General features: G+C 38.7%; 1 pseudogene; it reads left to right on the top strand.

Annotated features, from left to right (window-relative positions):
• Positions 1–922: 922 nt before the first annotated feature.
• LOC149496203 (uncharacterized) lies at positions 923–5,403 on the top strand (annotated as a pseudogene).
• The last annotated feature ends 13,796 nt before the right edge of the window (positions 5,404–19,199 follow it).

Here is a 19,199-nt window from a genome sequence, read left to right on the forward strand (position 1 = left end):
GGCGACCTAAGGCCATTATGAATATGTTATGAAAACCTATCTGCTTCTTTTTCTCCTAAGTGTATGTGAGCCCTTGTAAAAATAATTATAAATCTCTTGCTGAAAATTTCTGCTTTAGTGTGTTGCCATCGCAACATTGGTTTGTTGTGTTTTATGAGCACCACTGAGTTTTATCACGCGTAGGTTGAAATCTGTATTTGCTGTTTGAAGACCAGAAGAGTAGCATCAGAACTGAAGCGATATTTTGGTAGTTGATTAGTGTTTTATGTAACTAAGTATTATGACATGTATAAGTAGTCCATTTTTTGGAGATTTTATTATGTAATTTACACTTTAAGTATACTATTGTAAATTAATTGGGTGTAGTTATTGGAAGATAAACTTGGAACTTATTTATGATGTAGAACATTCAAAGCAATAAGTTTAACTAAATGTATCTAAATGATGCATATGAAAATGTTGTAGTTATGAAATTAGAAAAGTGTTATTGTGTTGTTCTTGGAGTTTGAATTTAGGAATGTTTTGTATTCACCTGTTTGGCGACTTCTATTTTTAAGGGAAACTCTTGCAGTTTTTCTGTAGGGTTCTCCCAAATCATTTTCAAAAATATATATATATAGATTACTACTTGCTAAACTTGTGAATACTAAATCACTTCTAATTCATGATTTATATGTTAAGTTAAGACGGTGCCTCCGGCATCGAATGTGACTTCCACCGTCGGGTCTCTCGGGACTGGGCGGCGGGTGTTACATTTAGTGGTATCAGAGCATAGGTTTAGGCGATTCTAGGACGATATGCATATCGAGGACTTTATAGATTTGAAGTTAGAGTAAGAGTAAGTTACGTTAAATATGCCATATTAGTTTGGTTTGGAACTTCTCTCTGATGCGAACCTTTTGGTCTTTGTAGGAGTTCAGTGATGTCTCAACATCATTCTGAGGAGGAGGTGGATAGTTATGTTCCTCATAGTGGTGGTGTTCCTGTTGGTCATGATGCTAGTGGTGCTGTGGGTTTTGATGCGGAGCACGCCTCGAGAGTGGGGCAGGCTGCTGCAGGTCCTGCGGGGCCTAACCAAGATACGTTTGTTCAGTAGTTAGTTGCTGCTTTGAGGCAAGTAGCGGGAACTGTTCCCCAGGCTCCAGTTGCTCCATCTCCTATTCCAGTTCGTCCCCCTATTGAGAAATTGAGAAAATATGGAGCTGTTGAGTTCAGGGGTAGCAAGGATGATATGGCTTCTACGGCCGAGTATTGGCTCCAGTCTTTAGAGAGGATATTGGAGCAGATGCAGTGCTCACCTCTATGATACGACCCTAGCCAATTAACAAGTACTCTTGCAAATCAACAAGGAAGATCTAGCGGAAAGCATGCAATCACGGAAGTACCCGACAATCCCTATAACCCCCAAGTACTCTTGAAGAGAGAAAGCAAGGAATTTAGAACAAGAATCAGAAACTTACCTTCAAGTACTCTTGAAAACAACTCTGAAATTCTTGGTGCAATTAATCTTGTAGAACTCACAAGCTTAATTACTAAGGATATTTTGGTTCTATGAAAAACACAATCTGTTCTTGAAAGAACAAGAAGAAAACGTTTTGTTTTGATTTCAATTCAATGGTGGCTAAAAATCCCGTTTTACATCTTAAGGAGGCTATATATAAGCCCCAAACAAACATAACCCTAAAGAAGAGTATCTAACTAGGCTGCCCTAAGGCCAAAACACATGGGCCTAACTAGTACACACAAAATATAATCATTTCTAGCCCAAAATAGACAACTTAATATTGGGCAGATTGCATGCATCATAAAATCAACCCAAAACAACTTAAATAAACACTATGGGCCCATATCCCTTACATATTAATTAGACCAAAACAAGCAATAAGGGATAAGACCACATCCAAGCAAAGTCCACTAGAATCCATTAGGAGGCACCAATGGATCCATATCATTCCCCCTTTCCTCAAAAAGATTCGTCCTCGAATCTTAGTTAAAAGTTGAGGTATCCTTTTGCTTGCGAGGATCAGTCCACTTTTCCTTAGAATCCATGCCCTTTTCTTTATTCTTCTTCTCCTTTTTAGATCGTATTGAACTCCATTGGTTGCTGCAACCTGAATATGCCTTTGCAACTCCTTTGTCTCCATTGGATTGCTTCTATTGGCTGGTCGATTTGGAATGTTGGAGCCAAGAATGAAGTCGATTTGATGATCTATCCCTCTCAAAGGTGGCAATCCACTAGGCAACTCTTCAGGAAAGTCATTAGTGAACTCCTCTTTCTCTCTCTCAAACAACTTTTTCTGATCACTATTCACTTCTTGAGGTGTCAATGGTGCAAGAACCACCTCTTTACCGTCAAATGAAGATTGGGCAATCTCTTCTAGAAATGCATGTTCAAAGTCCTGCAAAAGATCAACAAACACACTTGGCAAGGATGGGTTAAGATCATTAGTGGCCAAATAAGCTCCCTTGCACAAAGGTACAAGTATAGGCTGATTGTGGTACAAAGCATGTGTATCCTCACTTGCCCTAGCTATCAAACTCACATTCTTTTCTTTTTCTTTTTCCTCTTTCTCTTTTTTTGCACTCTGTTTATTTTCACTAATTTTATTTTGAATCTCCTTTTCTTTCTTTATAACATCAAATCTCATGGTTTCATTTTTACATTGATCTACATATACTTCCTTTGACCAAACTGGTGTTAGAATGGTCTTCCGCTCATCCTTTGTGATTGAATACCTATTGAGGTAATCCACACTTTTCCTTCCTTGCACCCTTCCTAACTTATTGTTCAAATCCCTAAAGTAATGATCAGGATTATCAACCTCCTCATCTTCAGGAGTTTGAAATCTAATTGGTGTAGTACTAGGACAAGCTCTTGTTGTACCCCTCCTTGTGGCATTGTGGTCATGTCTTTCCGTCTGTTGTTCTTGAAGCTCTAATCTGTCATTAAAGCTCTCCATAAACCTAGTGATTCGTCCCATCTCTCCAGATAGAGCATCTAGAAAGGCTTGTAGATTTGGATCTTCAATTTTAAGAGGGCTGTCATTCTTATCTCTAGATGAATCAGACATCCTGAAATAGAATACAAACACAAAACTAAAGGAAATGGTTAGTTTATCACTCCCTCACGTGTTTCTCTCTTTATATGTGGGTTTCACTCCAGCCTTTTACCACTCTTTCCACTTGAATAATTGCACTTCAGAATCCCAAAGTTGCTACAAAAGTCAAGAGAAAGTTAGGAAAAACAAAGAATATAATTAAGTAATGCACAAACTCTATCAAGAAATCACAATGTTTGAATGGCAATACAAGAATAAGAAAGGTGTATTGCTAGAAATCAATAAACTAAAGTGTAGGAACAAGCAAATAACACTTTAGCAATGTTAAATGAAGCAAAGATAGCACACAAACAAGAATTTAAAAGACGATTTAGGGATACAGTGTATGAATTTAGTTCGCTACAAAGCAAACCAAATATGGACCTAATTAATTCTACCCAATCAAAGCAAGCAAACAAAGAAAAACCAAAAAAAAAAAAAAAAAAATTTAAGGTACTGTAGCAAGTTTGCTTCTGAGTTCCTGTAGCAAGTTACTGTAGCAGACGTTTTAAGGTACTGTAGCAAGTTTGCTTCTGAGTTCCTGTAGCAAGTTACTGTAGCACAACGTTTTTGATTTATATCCTCACTTAACCTACAAATGTGACCCAATTTAGGTAGGGTAAGAGCTTAACAAGGTATAAGTGGATGGTTTGTGTCTCCCAATTCAATTTAGGTAGGTAATGACTTAGTCCAACAATGACTTTTGTGTCTCCCCATTCAATTTTAGGTAGGTAATGACTTTGTCCAACAATGATTTTATGTCTCCCAATTCAATTTTTTTTTTTTTTTTTTTTTAGGTAGGTAATGTCTTTAACAACCAATTCAGATCCAGATTTTTTTTTTATCAAGAAATAAGCAAACAACAAGAATATTCAAAGATAGATCTTGAATTAGTCAAAAGGGTAACTAGAAAATGATGCAAACAATAAGAAGATACAAAGAGAAAACTAGATTCAAGAAGATTTAACAAGAAAATTCTAGATCCAAGAAGATCTAATGAGAAATTGTCTAGACCCAACAAGATCTAAAGAGATAATGTCTAGATCGAACAATATTTAAAGAATTTTTTTTTTTTTTTTTTTTTTTTTTAAGTCCCTAACCCTAGGATAGATTGAAATCCACAACCACAGTGCTCTGATACCAGATGATACGACCCTAGCCAATTAACAAGTACTCTTGCAAATCAACAAGGAAGATCTAGCGGAAAGCATGCAATCACGGAAGTACCCGACAATCCCTATAACCCCCAAGTACTCTTGAAGAGAGAAAGCAAGGAATTTAGAACAAGAATCAGAAACTTACCTTCAAGTACTCTTGAAAACAACTCTGAAATTCTTGGTGCAATTAATCTTGTAGAACTCACAAGCTTAATTACTAAGGATATTTTGGTTCTATGAAAAACACAATCTGTTCTTGAAAGAACAAGAAGAAAACGTTTTGTTTTGATTTCAATTCAATGGTGGCTAAAAATCCCGTTTTACATCTTAAGGAGGCTATATATAAGCCCCAAACAAACATAACCCTAAAGAAGAGTATCTAACTAGGCTGCCCTAAGGCCAAAACACATGGGCCTAACTAGTACACACAAAATATAATCATTTCTAGCCCAAAATAGACAACTTAATATTGGGCAGATTGCATGCATCATAAAATCAACCCAAAACAACTTAAATAAACACTATGGGCCCATATCCCTTACATATTAATTAGACCAAAACAAGCAATAAGGGATAAGACCACATCCAAGCAAAGTCCACTAGAATCCATTAGGAGGCACCAATGGATCCATATCACTCTAGATAGCTTGGTTTGTGCCACTTCGTTATTAAGGGAGGAAGCTTATCAGTGGTGGGAAACAGTATCACGGACAGTCAGTAAAGAGAAGAGGACTTGGGAATTCTTTCTGTCTGAGTTTAGACAAAAATATATTGGGGAGCTTTACATGGACCAACGTAAAGCTGAGTTTTTAGCGTTAAAACAGGGCAAAATGACTATGTCTGAATATGAGAGAGAGTTCATCCGGCTAAGCAGGTATGCCGTGGAGATGGTTCCTACTGAATCAGATAGATGCAAGCGTTTTCGTAGAGGGTTGCATGATGAATATAGAATGCATCTGGTTGCTCATCCTCATACAACATTGTCTTCTCTAGTAAAGGCAGCTTTAGAGCTTGAGGAAGTTAGGAATGAGCAACAGGCTAGACGGCAATGGAATCAGCAAGGCCAACAGAAGAGGCTTCAGGGTACCGCATCTGGACAAACTTCTGGGGCTCAGTCTAGCAGTAAGAGGCATAGAGGTGCATCATAAACTTTGATACGGATCGGATCAAAGAATGAGATATAAGTTCGCCTCTATGGCACCCCACGTTTATAATGAAACGGAAACACCAATAATCGAGATTAAACGCTCTATGGCACCCCACGTTTATAATGAAACGGTAACACCAATAATCGAGCAAAGAACAAGATAAACGCCACAAACAAGTTGATAAGCTTACCTTAATTCTTGATGCAATTAGAGGAAGCAATCTCTCACTATCACTCTAAGCAAAGGAGTACAAGCAAAGCTTAAACAAATGAAGTTTTCAATCTCTCAAAAATCGTGTTCTTACATGGAATACAAGATATTTATACTAAAACAAGAAACTAGGGCTTAATGAAGCATAAAACATAAAACGCGTTACTGTAGCGCGTCTGAGTTCCTGTAGCACGTTACTGTAGAAAAGTCAAACTGATTGGCGCGGCACTGTAGCGCTTCTGAGTTCCTGTAGCACTGTAGCGCTTCTGAGTTCCTGTAGCAGCGTGCTTTCCTCCACTTAAAGAGCCACCAACAACATTAGAAGCCTAGGAATGCCTTCAAGTTCCTCACAACACTTGTTGAATGCAACATCATGCAGTTCTTGTGTTATTTGGGCTTGAACAAATAATGATATGGCTGCCCCATATCGCTTGGCACGGCTCCTTGTAATCGGTCCAATAGGAAGCACCAATGGATCTCCTTCGTCGTTCACCATGCCTCCTTGTGATCCAGCGACGAGTGATGATGGATCCGTATCATCCCCCCTTTCCTCAAAAAGATTTGTCCTCAAATCTGCATCCATGTCAAAAGGAGACAAATCACTAACGTTAAAGGTAGCGGAAACACCATACTCACCTGGTAAGTCTATCTTGTAGGCATTGTCATTGACGCGTTCCAAGACTTGGAATGGACCATCTCCACGTGCATCTAGTTTAGACTTTCGTTGGCTGGGAAACCTTTCCTTCCGAAGGTGCACCCAAACCCAATCTCCAGGCGCAAACACTAGCTTCCTCCTTCCTTTATTGGCCTTGTCAGCATACTGTTTGTTCCTCTTTTCAATATTTGCTCGAGCCTTCTCATGTAAAGACTTCACCAGTTTAGCTTTCTGTTCACCATCTAAACTAGAGAGCTCATGTAAAGGTAAAGGAATAAGGTCCAAAACAGTTAGTGGGTTAAATCCATAAACAAGTTCAAATGGAGTAAAACCTGAAGTAGAATGTATGCTTCAATTATATGCAAATTCAATAAATGGCAAACAATCCTCCCAAGTTTTTAAATTTTTACCCACTATAGTACGAAGTAAAGTTCCCAAAGTCCTATTCACAACCTCAGTTTGTCCATCAGTTTGTGGATGACAAGTAGTCGAATAAAGTAATTTTGTACCGAGTTTACCCCACAAAACCCGCCAAAAATGTGAAAGGAACTTAGCATCCCTATCAGAAACAATAGTCCGCGGAACTCCATGTAATCGTACCACCTCTCTAAAGAATAATTCAGCAACATGAATAGCATCATCAGTTTTGTGACAAGGAATGAAATGAGCCATTTTGCTGAACCTATCAACTACTACAAATATACTGTCTCTACCATGCCTAGTCTTAGGTAATCCAAGTACAAAATCCATAGATATATCAACCCAAGGTGAGCTAGGAACTGGTAAAGGCATATACAACCCATGAGGCATAGACTTAGATTTGGCCTGTTTACAAGTAAGACAAGAATCACAAACCTTCTCGACATCTTTACGCATATGAGGCCAATAAAAATGTTCATTCAACATGTCATAAGTCTTATGTACCCCAAAATGTCCCATCAATCCCCCACAGTGAGACTCAAGTACAAGCAAATCACGCATAGAGCATTAGGAACACAAAGTTTACTGCCCCTAAACAAATATCCTTCGTGTCGATAAAATTTATCAAATGCCCCGTGTTCACATGCCAAATATACATTGCCAAAATCAGAGTCAGACTCATACAAATCCTTAACATACTCAAATCCTATCAATTTAGAGCTAACAGTAGTAAGTCAAGTATATCTCCGTGACAATGCATCAGCAACAACGTTATCCTTTCCATGCTTGTATTTAATAACGTAAGGGAATTGTTCAATGAACTCAACCCACTTACCATGTCGCTTGTTGAGCTTACCTTGACCCTTCAAATGTTTTAGGGCTTCGTGGTCAGTATGAATGACAAACTCCTTAGGTAGTAAGTAGTGTTGCCATACGCTCAAAGTCCTCACCAAGGCATATAGCTCCTTATCATAGGTCGAGTAATTGAGTTGTGCCCCGTTCAACTTCTCACTGAAATAGGCAATTGGTTTCTTCTCTTGCATCAGTACTCCTCCAATTCCTACACCAGAAGCATCACACTCAATTTCAAAGGTGTTCTCAAAATTAGGTAAAGAAAGTATAGGAGCGGATGTCAACTTCCCTTTAAGCATCTCAAACGCTTTCTGTTGTTCCTCGCCCCACTTGAACCCAACTTCCTTTTTAATTACCTCTGTGAGTGGTGCGGCAATCGAAGAGAAATCTTGTACAAACCGTCGGTAGAAACTTGCCAACCCATGGAAACTTCGCACATCCGAAGCTGATTTCGGCGTCGGCCATTCCTTAATTGCTTTCACTTTCTCCTCATCTACCTCTATACCCTGCGCACGTACAACAAAACCAAGGAACACAAGTCTATCTATACAAAATGTGCATTTCTTAAGCTTAGCATACAATTGTTCAGTTCTCAAAGCTTGTAATACTAGCCTAACATGCCCAACGTGATCATTAAGAGACTTGCTATATACAAGTATATCATCAAAGTACACAACTACAAATTTTCCTAAGAAAGCTCGTAAGACATGGTTCATAAGCCTCATAAACGTACTAGGTGCATTAGATAATCCAAAAGGCATTACTAACCATTCATACAAACCATACTTAGTTTTGAAAGCAGTTTTCCACTCATCACCTAGTTGCATCCGAATTTGATGATAACCGCTCATTAAATCGATCTTTGTAAAGTAAGTAGACCCACACAATTCATCTAACATATCATCAAGTCTAGGAATAGGGTGTCTATACTTTACAGTGATTTTGTTGACCGCCCTACAATCAATGCACATTCGCCATGTACCATCCTTTTTGGGTACTAAAAGTACTGGAACGGCACAAGGACTCATGCTCTCTCGCACCAATCCTTTCTCCATAAGCTCATCAACTTGCCTCTGCAACTCCTTTGTCTCTGTTGGATTGCTTCGATAGGCTGGTCGATTTGGAATGGTGGAACCGGGAATGAAATCAATCTGATGTTCTATCCCTCTCAAAGGTTGTAATCCACTAGGTAGCTCCTCTGGAAAAACATCAGTGAATTCCTGTAACATAGAAACAAACACAGGAGGTAAACCATCAAGATTAGTGTCAGCGTTAGAAAATAAAATTTCCTTGAACCTAAGAAGCAACACGGGTTGCCTCAAGGCTATGGCACACTTAACCTCTCTAGCTCTCGCATAAAAAGTGTGTTTCTTTCTCTCCCCTCGTTGTGTTTCACTCACTTTTGGGCCACCAATCTATTTGGTATCTTTTGTGGCCTCTTTCTTTTCAACCTCTCTTTTAACACTCTTTAGTTCTCTCGAACTGGAAGCCTCACTCTCATTTTCCCTCAAAGCTGAAGTCTCTCTTTCTCTCTCAAGTATTTTCTTCTGATCGGTGTATACTTCTTGAGGTGATAATGGAACAAGAGTCACCTTCTTCCCCTTATGAACCAAAGAGTATCGGTTAAAGAACCCATCATGTAGTGCCTTTCGATCATATTGCCATGGTCTTCCCAGCAATAGATGGCCTGCCTGCATCGGTACTACATCACATAAAATTTCATCTTTGTACCACCCAATAGAGAACGGCACAAGCACCTGGCGTGTCACCTTCACCTCTCCACCATCATTCAACCATTGCAGTCTATAAGGTTTAGGATGTTTAAGACATGCCAAATTCAACTTATTCACCATACTCACACTAGCAACATTAGTGCAACTACCCCCATCAATAATAAGCAAGCACACTTTTCCATGTATCAAGCATCTAGTGTGAAAGATGTTCTCACGTTGTTCAAGGCTCTCCTCCTTAACATGCATATTCAAAACTCGCCTAACAACTAGAGATTCTCCACGTTCAGCAAACAACAAGTTATGCTCATCCTCATCTGACTTATCATTATCAACATCATGCAAATGAGGCAAATCATCACAATCACTACATTCAGATTCAGAACTAATATTACCATCTTCCCTAACAATCATAACCCTTTTATTAGGACATTGAGATGCAATATGCCCCTTTCCTAAACACTTAAAGCATTTAATCTCTCTAGCAGGGTTTATAGAGTTAGAAGTACCTTTGTTTCCCTTGAATGTAGTTTGGGCAACCTCTTTACCTTTCGAAACTGATTCTGTTCTTTGGAAACTAGGGCCTTTGAAATCTTTCTTCTCACCTTCTTTGGGCCATTTGGATCCCCATGTGTTGCTAGAATACTTGTTGGTGGATCTCCCCTTTTTCTGTCTTTCAAGTTTCATGGCCATATCTATCATCTCCTCTAAGGTATCATACCTATACATCTCTAAGGCATCAGCAATGTCTTTGTTTAGACCTCCAAGGAATCGTGACATGGTGATTTGGACATCTTCCTCAATCTTGGCTCTTGCCATGCAAATCTCCATCTCTTTGTAGTACTCTTCCACGCTCCTCCCTCCTTGCACCATTCTTGCTAATTTATTATGTAAATCCCTGAAGTAATGAGCAGGAACAAACTTTTGGTGCATTAACTCCTTCATGATCTCCCATGGTGGTACTGGTCGCATTCCCCTGCTTCTTCTTTTTAGTAGCAATTGTTCCCACCAAAACATAGCATATCCTTTGAACTCCACAGCTGCAAGATGGGATTTCTTCTCCTGGGAATAGTTATGGCATTCAAAGATTTGTTCTACCTTTCTCTCCCATTCAAGGTATTCTTCAGCATTGTTGTTGCCCTTGAATTCTGGGATCCTCATTTTGATTGCTCCCAAGTCTCCATCAATTTTATTAGGATTAGTACCTTCAGTCTCCTCATCATCAGGGGTTTGAATTCTAACTTGGGGACGGACTCTAGTGGCATTAGAACTTTGTGAAGCCTTCAGCTCTTGCAATTCTTCCCTCATGTCTTGAAAGAGATTGTTAAAGGTTCTAAATTGTCCTTGGATAGATTCCATGAACAATTTTAGTTGAGGATCTCTAATTGGATTTCCATCTCCGTTACCACCTCCAGATGTGCCTGTACTCATGGTTAGTATTCAAGAATAGAAAACACGAAAAAGATTTGAGTTAGTGATAAAGCACTCCCTCACGTGTTTACACTCCGCAATCACTCCTTGCAATTCCTCGAATTGTACTTCAGAACCGTAGGTTAACCAACCAATTTGAAAGCACGTTTTAGAATCAAGGAAATAAATCTTAACAATAAAAGTAAGCACAAACTCTAGAAAGAAGACTGAAAACGATAATGGATGGTAGTACAAAGACAAGATGATGTACTACTTGATTATATTAATTTAGAGTGTAGTGAACAAACAAATACACCCTAATAATGTAATAGAAGCAACGGCAGCTCAAAACAATAATTAAACAAACTAGAATTTAAAAGGACAATTTCTGGATATGATGTGTGAATTTAGTTTACTACAAAGCAAACCAAATATGGACCTAATTAATTTTACCCAATCAAAGCAAGCAAACAATAAAAAACCAAATTTTCAGAATTGACACAGAAATTGATGTCACAGATTTACTTGATATCACAGGTTGATTATCTTTAACTATAAAATTGCATGCTTGTGTATATAAATGTAGTATAGTCGGTCCAAGCAAAGTATCAACCTTTCCAGCAATGATTTGTGTTCTCTCAAGATAGGATCCCAATTTAAGTCAAATGCTTTTAGGTTGTCCAGCAATTGTGTCTTCCAATTTCAATATAGGTAGGTAATGATTATGTTGTCCAACAATGCTTTTGTGTCTCCCAAGTCAAATTTGGTAGGTAATAATTAGTTGTCCAACAATCACTTTTTTTTTTTTTTTTTTGATTTGATCAACAAGATTCAAGAACACAAACAAATCTCCAGATTTGGTATTTAATAACTTATAAATTCGTAATAAATGTAATCAATTGATTTTTTTTTTTTTTCTAACTGAAGAACAAGCAACAACAAGAAGATTCAATAGAAGGTAATTCTAGATCTAAGTAGATCCAGCGAGAAAATATATAGATGCAACAAAATCCAAAGAGAAAATTCCAGATCTAAGAAGATCTAACGAGGAAACACCTAGATCCAACAAGATCTAAAGAGAAAATTCCAGATCTGCAATGAAATCAAGAAATAAGACAAACAACAATGGAATCCAACAACAAGAAAACTTAAATTCCTAACTAAGATAACAGAACTTACCCCAAAACTTTGATTTGGCTCTGATACCAAATGATACGGATCGGATCAAAGAATGAGATATAAGTTCGCCTCTATGGCACCCCACGTTTATAATGAAACGGAAACACCAATAATCGAGATTAAACGCTCTATGGCACCCCACGTTTATAATGAAACGGTAACACCAATAATCGAGCAAAGAACAAGATAAACGCCACAAACAAGTTGATAAGCTTACCTTAATTCTTGATGCAATTAGAGGAAGCAATCTCTCACTATCACTCTAAGCAAAGGAGTACAAGCAAAGCTTAAACAAATGAAGTTTTCAATCTCTCAAAAATCGTGTTCTTACATGGAATACAAGATATTTATACTAAAACAAGAAACTAGGGCTTAATGAAGCATAAAACATAAAACGCGTTACTGTAGCGCGTCTGAGTTCCTGTAGCACGTTACTGTAGAAAAGTCAAACTGATTGGCGCGGCACTGTAGCGCTTCTGAGTTCCTGTAGCACTGTAGCGCTTCTGAGTTCCTGTAGCAGCGTGCTTTCCTCCACTTAAAGAGCCACCAACAACATTAGAAGCCTAGGAATGCCTTCAAGTTCCTCACAACACTTGTTGAATGCAACATCATGCAGTTCTTGTGTTATTTGGGCTTGAACAAATAATGATATGGCTGCCCCATATCGCTTGGCACGGCTCCTTGTAATCGGTCCAATAGGAAGCACCAATGGATCTCCTTCGTCGTTCACCATGCCTCCTTGTGATCCAGCGACGAGTGATGATGGATCCGTATCATCCCCCCTTTCCTCAAAAAGATTTGTCCTCAAATCTGCATCCATGTCAAAAGGAGACAAATCACTAACGTTAAAGGTAGCGGAAACACCATACTCACCTGGTAAGTCTATCTTGTAGGCATTGTCATTGACGCGTTCCAAGACTTGGAATGGACCATCTCCACGTGCATCTAGTTTAGACTTTCGTTGGCTGGGAAACCTTTCCTTCCGAAGGTGCACCCAAACCCAATCTCCAGGCGCAAACACTAGCTTCCTCCTTCCTTTATTGGCCTTGTCAGCATACTGTTTGTTCCTCTTTTCAATATTTGCTCGAGCCTTCTCATGTAAAGACTTCACCAGTTTAGCTTTCTGTTCACCATCTAAACTAGAGAGCTCATGTAAAGGTAAAGGAATAAGGTCCAAAACAGTTAGTGGGTTAAATCCATAAACAAGTTCAAATGGAGTAAAACCTGAAGTAGAATGTATGCTTCAATTATATGCAAATTCAATAAATGGCAAACAATCCTCCCAAGTTTTTAAATTTTTACCCACTATAGTACGAAGTAAAGTTCCCAAAGTCCTATTCACAACCTCAGTTTGTCCATCAGTTTGTGGATGACAAGTAGTCGAATAAAGTAATTTTGTACCGAGTTTACCCCACAAAACCCGCCAAAAATGTGAAAGGAACTTAGCATCCCTATCAGAAACAATAGTCCGCGGAACTCCATGTAATCGTACCACCTCTCTAAAGAATAATTCAGCAACATGAATAGCATCATCAGTTTTGTGACAAGGAATGAAATGAGCCATTTTGCTGAACCTATCAACTACTACAAATATACTGTCTCTACCATGCCTAGTCTTAGGTAATCCAAGTACAAAATCCATAGATATATCAACCCAAGGTGAGCTAGGAACTGGTAAAGGCATATACAACCCATGAGGCATAGACTTAGATTTGGCCTGTTTACAAGTAAGACAAGAATCACAAACCTTCTCGACATCTTTACGCATATGAGGCCAATAAAAATGTTCATTCAACATGTCATAAGTCTTATGTACCCCAAAATGTCCCATCAATCCCCCACAGTGAGACTCAAGTACAAGCAAATCACGCATAGAGCATTAGGAACACAAAGTTTACTGCCCCTAAACAAATATCCTTCGTGTCGATAAAATTTATCAAATGCCCCGTGTTCACATGCCAAATATACATTGCCAAAATCAGAGTCAGACTCATACAAATCCTTAACATACTCAAATCCTATCAATTTAGAGCTAACAGTAGTAAGTCAAGTATATCTCCGTGACAATGCATCAGCAACAACGTTATCCTTTCCATGCTTGTATTTAATAACGTAAGGGAATTGTTCAATGAACTCAACCCACTTACCATGTCGCTTGTTGAGCTTACCTTGACCCTTCAAATGTTTTAGGGCTTCGTGGTCAGTATGAATGACAAACTCCTTAGGTAGTAAGTAGTGTTGCCATACGCTCAAAGTCCTCACCAAGGCATATAGCTCCTTATCATAGGTCGAGTAATTGAGTTGTGCCCCGTTCAACTTCTCACTGAAATAGGCAATTGGTTTCTTCTCTTGCATCAGTACTCCTCCAATTCCTACACCAGAAGCATCACACTCAATTTCAAAGGTGTTCTCAAAATTAGGTAAAGAAAGTATAGGAGCGGATGTCAACTTCCCTTTAAGCATCTCAAACGCTTTCTGTTGTTCCTCGCCCCACTTGAACCCAACTTCCTTTTTAATTACCTCTGTGAGTGGTGCGGCAATCGAAGAGAAATCTTGTACAAACCGTCGGTAGAAACTTGCCAACCCATGGAAACTTCGCACATCCGAAGCTGATTTCGGCGTCGGCCATTCCTTAATTGCTTTCACTTTCTCCTCATCTACCTCTATACCCTGCGCACGTACAACAAAACCAAGGAACACAAGTCTATCTATACAAAATGTGCATTTCTTAAGCTTAGCATACAATTGTTCAGTTCTCAAAGCTTGTAATACTAGCCTAACATGCCCAACGTGATCATTAAGAGACTTGCTATATACAAGTATATCATCAAAGTACACAACTACAAATTTTCCTAAGAAAGCTCGTAAGACATGGTTCATAAGCCTCATAAACGTACTAGGTGCATTAGATAATCCAAAAGGCATTACTAACCATTCATACAAACCATACTTAGTTTTGAAAGCAGTTTTCCACTCATCACCTAGTTGCATCCGAATTTGATGATAACCGCTCATTAAATCGATCTTTGTAAAGTAAGTAGACCCACACAATTCATCTAACATATCATCAAGTCTAGGAATAGGGTGTCTATACTTTACAGTGATTTTGTTGACCGCCCTACAATCAATGCACATTCGCCATGTACCATCCTTTTTGGGTACTAAAAGTACTGGAACGGCACAAGGACTCATGCTCTCTCGCACCAATCCTTTCTCCATAAGCTCATCAACTTGCCTCTGCAACTCCTTTGTCTCTGTTGGATTGCTTCGATAGGCTGGTCGATTTGGAATGGTGGAACCGGGAATGAAATCAATCTGATGTTCTATCCCTCTCAAAGGTTGTAATCCACTAGGTAGCTCCTCTGGAAAAACATCAGTGAATTCCTGTAACATAGAAACAAACACAGGAGGTAAACCATCAAGATTAGTGTCAGCGTTAGAAAATAAAATTTCCTTGAACCTAAGAAGCAACACGGGTTGCCTCAAGGCTATGGCACACTTAACCTCTCTAGCTCTCGCATAAAAAGTGTGTTTCTTTCTCTCCCCTCGTTGTGTTTCACTCACTTTTGGGCCACCAATCTATTTGGTATCTTTTGTGGCCTCTTTCTTTTCAACCTCTCTTTTAACACTCTTTAGTTCTCTCGAACTGGAAGCCTCACTCTCATTTTCCCTCAAAGCTGAAGTCTCTCTTTCTCTCTCAAGTATTTTCTTCTGATCGGTGTATACTTCTTGAGGTGATAATGGAACAAGAGTCACCTTCTTCCCCTTATGAACCAAAGAGTATCGGTTAAAGAACCCATCATGTAGTGCCTTTCGATCATATTGCCATGGTCTTCCCAGCAATAGATGGCCTGCCTGCATCGGTACTACATCACATAAAATTTCATCTTTGTACCACCCAATAGAGAACGGCACAAGCACCTGGCGTGTCACCTTCACCTCTCCACCATCATTCAACCATTGCAGTCTATAAGGTTTAGGATGTTTAAGACATGCCAAATTCAACTTATTCACCATACTCACACTAGCAACATTAGTGCAACTACCCCCATCAATAATAAGCAAGCACACTTTTCCATGTATCAAGCATCTAGTGTGAAAGATGTTCTCACGTTGTTCAAGGCTCTCCTCCTTAACATGCATATTCAAAACTCGCCTAACAACTAGAGATTCTCCACGTTCAGCAAACAACAAGTTATGCTCATCCTCATCTGACTTATCATTATCAACATCATGCAAATGAGGCAAATCATCACAATCACTACATTCAGATTCAGAACTAATATTACCATCTTCCCTAACAATCATAACCCTTTTATTAGGACATTGAGATGCAATATGCCCCTTTCCTAAACACTTAAAGCATTTAATCTCTCTAGCAGGGTTTATAGAGTTAGAAGTACCTTTGTTTCCCTTGAATGTAGTTTGGGCAACCTCTTTACCTTTCGAAACTGATTCTGTTCTTTGGAAACTAGGGCCTTTGAAATCTTTCTTCTCACCTTCTTTGGGCCATTTGGATCCCCATGTGTTGCTAGAATACTTGTTGGTGGATCTCCCCTTTTTCTGTCTTTCAAGTTTCATGGCCATATCTATCATCTCCTCTAAGGTATCATACCTATACATCTCTAAGGCATCAGCAATGTCTTTGTTTAGACCTCCAAGGAATCGTGACATGGTGATTTGGACATCTTCCTCAATCTTGGGTCTTGCCATGCAAATCTCCATCTCTTTGTAGTACTCTTCCACGCTCCTCCCTCCTTGCACCATTCTTGCTAATTTATTATGTAAATCCCTGAAGTAATGAGCAGGAACAAACTTTTGGTGCATTAACTCCTTCATGATCTCCCATGGTGGTACTGGTCGCATTCCCCTGCTTCTTCTTTTTAGTAGCAATTGTTCCCACCAAAACATAGCATATCCTTTGAACTCCACAGCTGCAAGATGGGATTTCTTCTCCTGGGAATAGTTATGGCATTCAAAGATTTGTTCTACCTTTCTCTCCCATTCAAGGTATTCTTCAGCATTGTTGTTGCCCTTGAATTCTGGGATCCTCATTTTGATTGCTCCCAAGTCTCCATCAATTTTATTAGGATTAGTACCTTCAGTCTCCTCATCATCAGGGGTTTGAATTCTAACTTGGGGACGGACTCTAGTGGCATTAGAACTTTGTGAAGCCTTCAGCTCTTGCAATTCTTCCCTCATGTCTTGAAAGAGATTGTTAAAGGTTCTAAATTGTCCTTGGATAGATTCCATGAACAATTTTAGTTGAGGATCTCTAATTGGATTTCCATCTCCGTTACCACCTCCAGATGTGCCTGTACTCATGGTTAGTATTCAAGAATAGAAAACACGAAAAAGATTTGAGTTAGTGATAAAGCACTCCCTCACGTGTTTACACTCCGCAATCACTCCTTGCAATTCCTCGAATTGTACTTCAGAACCGTAGGTTAACCAACCAATTTGAAAGCACGTTTTAGAATCAAGGAAATAAATCTTAACAATAAAAGTAAGCACAAACTCTAGAAAGAAGACTGAAAACGATAATGGATGGTAGTACAAAGACAAGATGATGTACTACTTGATTATATTAATTTAGAGTGTAGTGAACAAACAAATACACCCTAATAATGTAATAGAAGCAACGGCAGCTCAAAACAATAATTAAACAAACTAGAATTTAAAAGGACAATTTCTGGATATGATGTGTGAATTTAGTTTACTACAAAGCAAACCAAATATGGACCTAATTAATTTTACCCAATCAAAGCAAGCAAACAATAAAAAACCAAATTTTCAGAATTGACACAGAAATTGATGTCACAGATTTACTTGATATCACAGGTTGATTATCTTTAACTATAAAATTGCATGCTTGTGTATATAAATGTAGTATAGTCGGTCCAAGCAAAGTATCAACCTTTCCAGCAATGATTTGTGTTCTCTCAAGATAGGATCCCAATTTAAGTCAAATGCTTTTAGGTTGTCCAGCAATTGTGTCTTCCAATTTCAATATAGGTAGGTAATGATTATGTTGTCCAACAATGCTTTTGTGTCTCCCAAGTCAAATTTGGTAGGTAATAATTAGTTGTCCAACAATCACTTTTTTTTTTTTTTTTTGATTTGATCAACAAGATTCAAGAACACAAACAAATCTCCAGATTTGGTATTTAATAACTTATAAATTCGTAATAAATGTAATCAATTGATTTTTTTTTTTTTTCTAACTGAAGAACAAGCAACAACAAGAAGATTCAATAGAAGGTAATTCTAGATCTAAGTAGATCCAGCGAGAAAATATATAGATGCAACAAAATCCAAAGAGAAAATTCCAGATCTAAGAAGATCTAACGAGGAAACACCTAGATCCAACAAGATCTAAAGAGAAAATTCCAGATCTGCAATGAAATCAAGAAATAAGACAAACAACAATGGAATCCAACAACAAGAAAACTTAAATTCCTAACTAAGATAACAGAACTTACCCCAAAACTTTGATTTGGCTCTGATACCAAATGATACGGATCGGATCAAAGAATGAGATATAAGTTCGCCTCTATGGCACCCCACGTTTATAATGAAACGGAAACACCAATAATCGAGATTAAACGCTCTATGGCACCCCACGTTTATAATGAAACGGTAACACCAATAATCGAGCAAAGAACAAGATAAACGCCACAAACAAGTTGATAAGCTTACCTTAATTCTTGATGCAATTAGAGGAAGCAATCTCTCACTATCACTCTAAGCAAAGGAGTACAAGCAAAGCTTAAACAAATGAAGTTTTCAATCTCTCAAAAATCGTGTTCTTACATGGAATACAAGATATTTATACTAAAACAAGAAACTAGGGCTTAATGAAGCATAAAACATAAAACGCGTTACTGTAGCGCGTCTGAGTTCCTGTAGCACGTTACTGTAGAAAAGTCAAACTGATTGGCGCGGCACTGTAGCGCTTCTGAGTTCCTGTAGCACTGTAGCGCTTCTGAGTTCCTGTAGCAGCGTGCTTTCCTCCACTTAAAGAGCCACCAACAACATTAGAAGCCTAGGAATGCCTTCAAGTTCCTCACAACACTTGTTGAATGCAACATCATGCAGTTCTTGTGTTATTTGGGCTTGAACAAATAATGATATGGCTGCCCCATATCGCTTGGCACGGCTCCTTGTAATCGGTCCAATAGGAAGCACCAATGGATCTCCTTCGTCGTTCACCATGCCTCCTTGTGATCCAGCGACGAGTGATGATGGATCCGTATCAAACTTGGTCTAGACCGATACAGAGACCTGGGCATGGTCCTTATGGTAGAACAGCTTCACAGTCCACATCTATTGCTAGTGGT

Source organism: Jatropha curcas, chromosome 5, assembly GCF_041381405.1.
Source record: "Jatropha curcas cultivar XTBG-Jc1 chromosome 5, XTBG_Jcur_1.0, whole genome shotgun sequence".
NCBI classification, from domain to species: Eukaryota; Viridiplantae; Streptophyta; class Magnoliopsida; order Malpighiales; family Euphorbiaceae; genus Jatropha; species Jatropha curcas.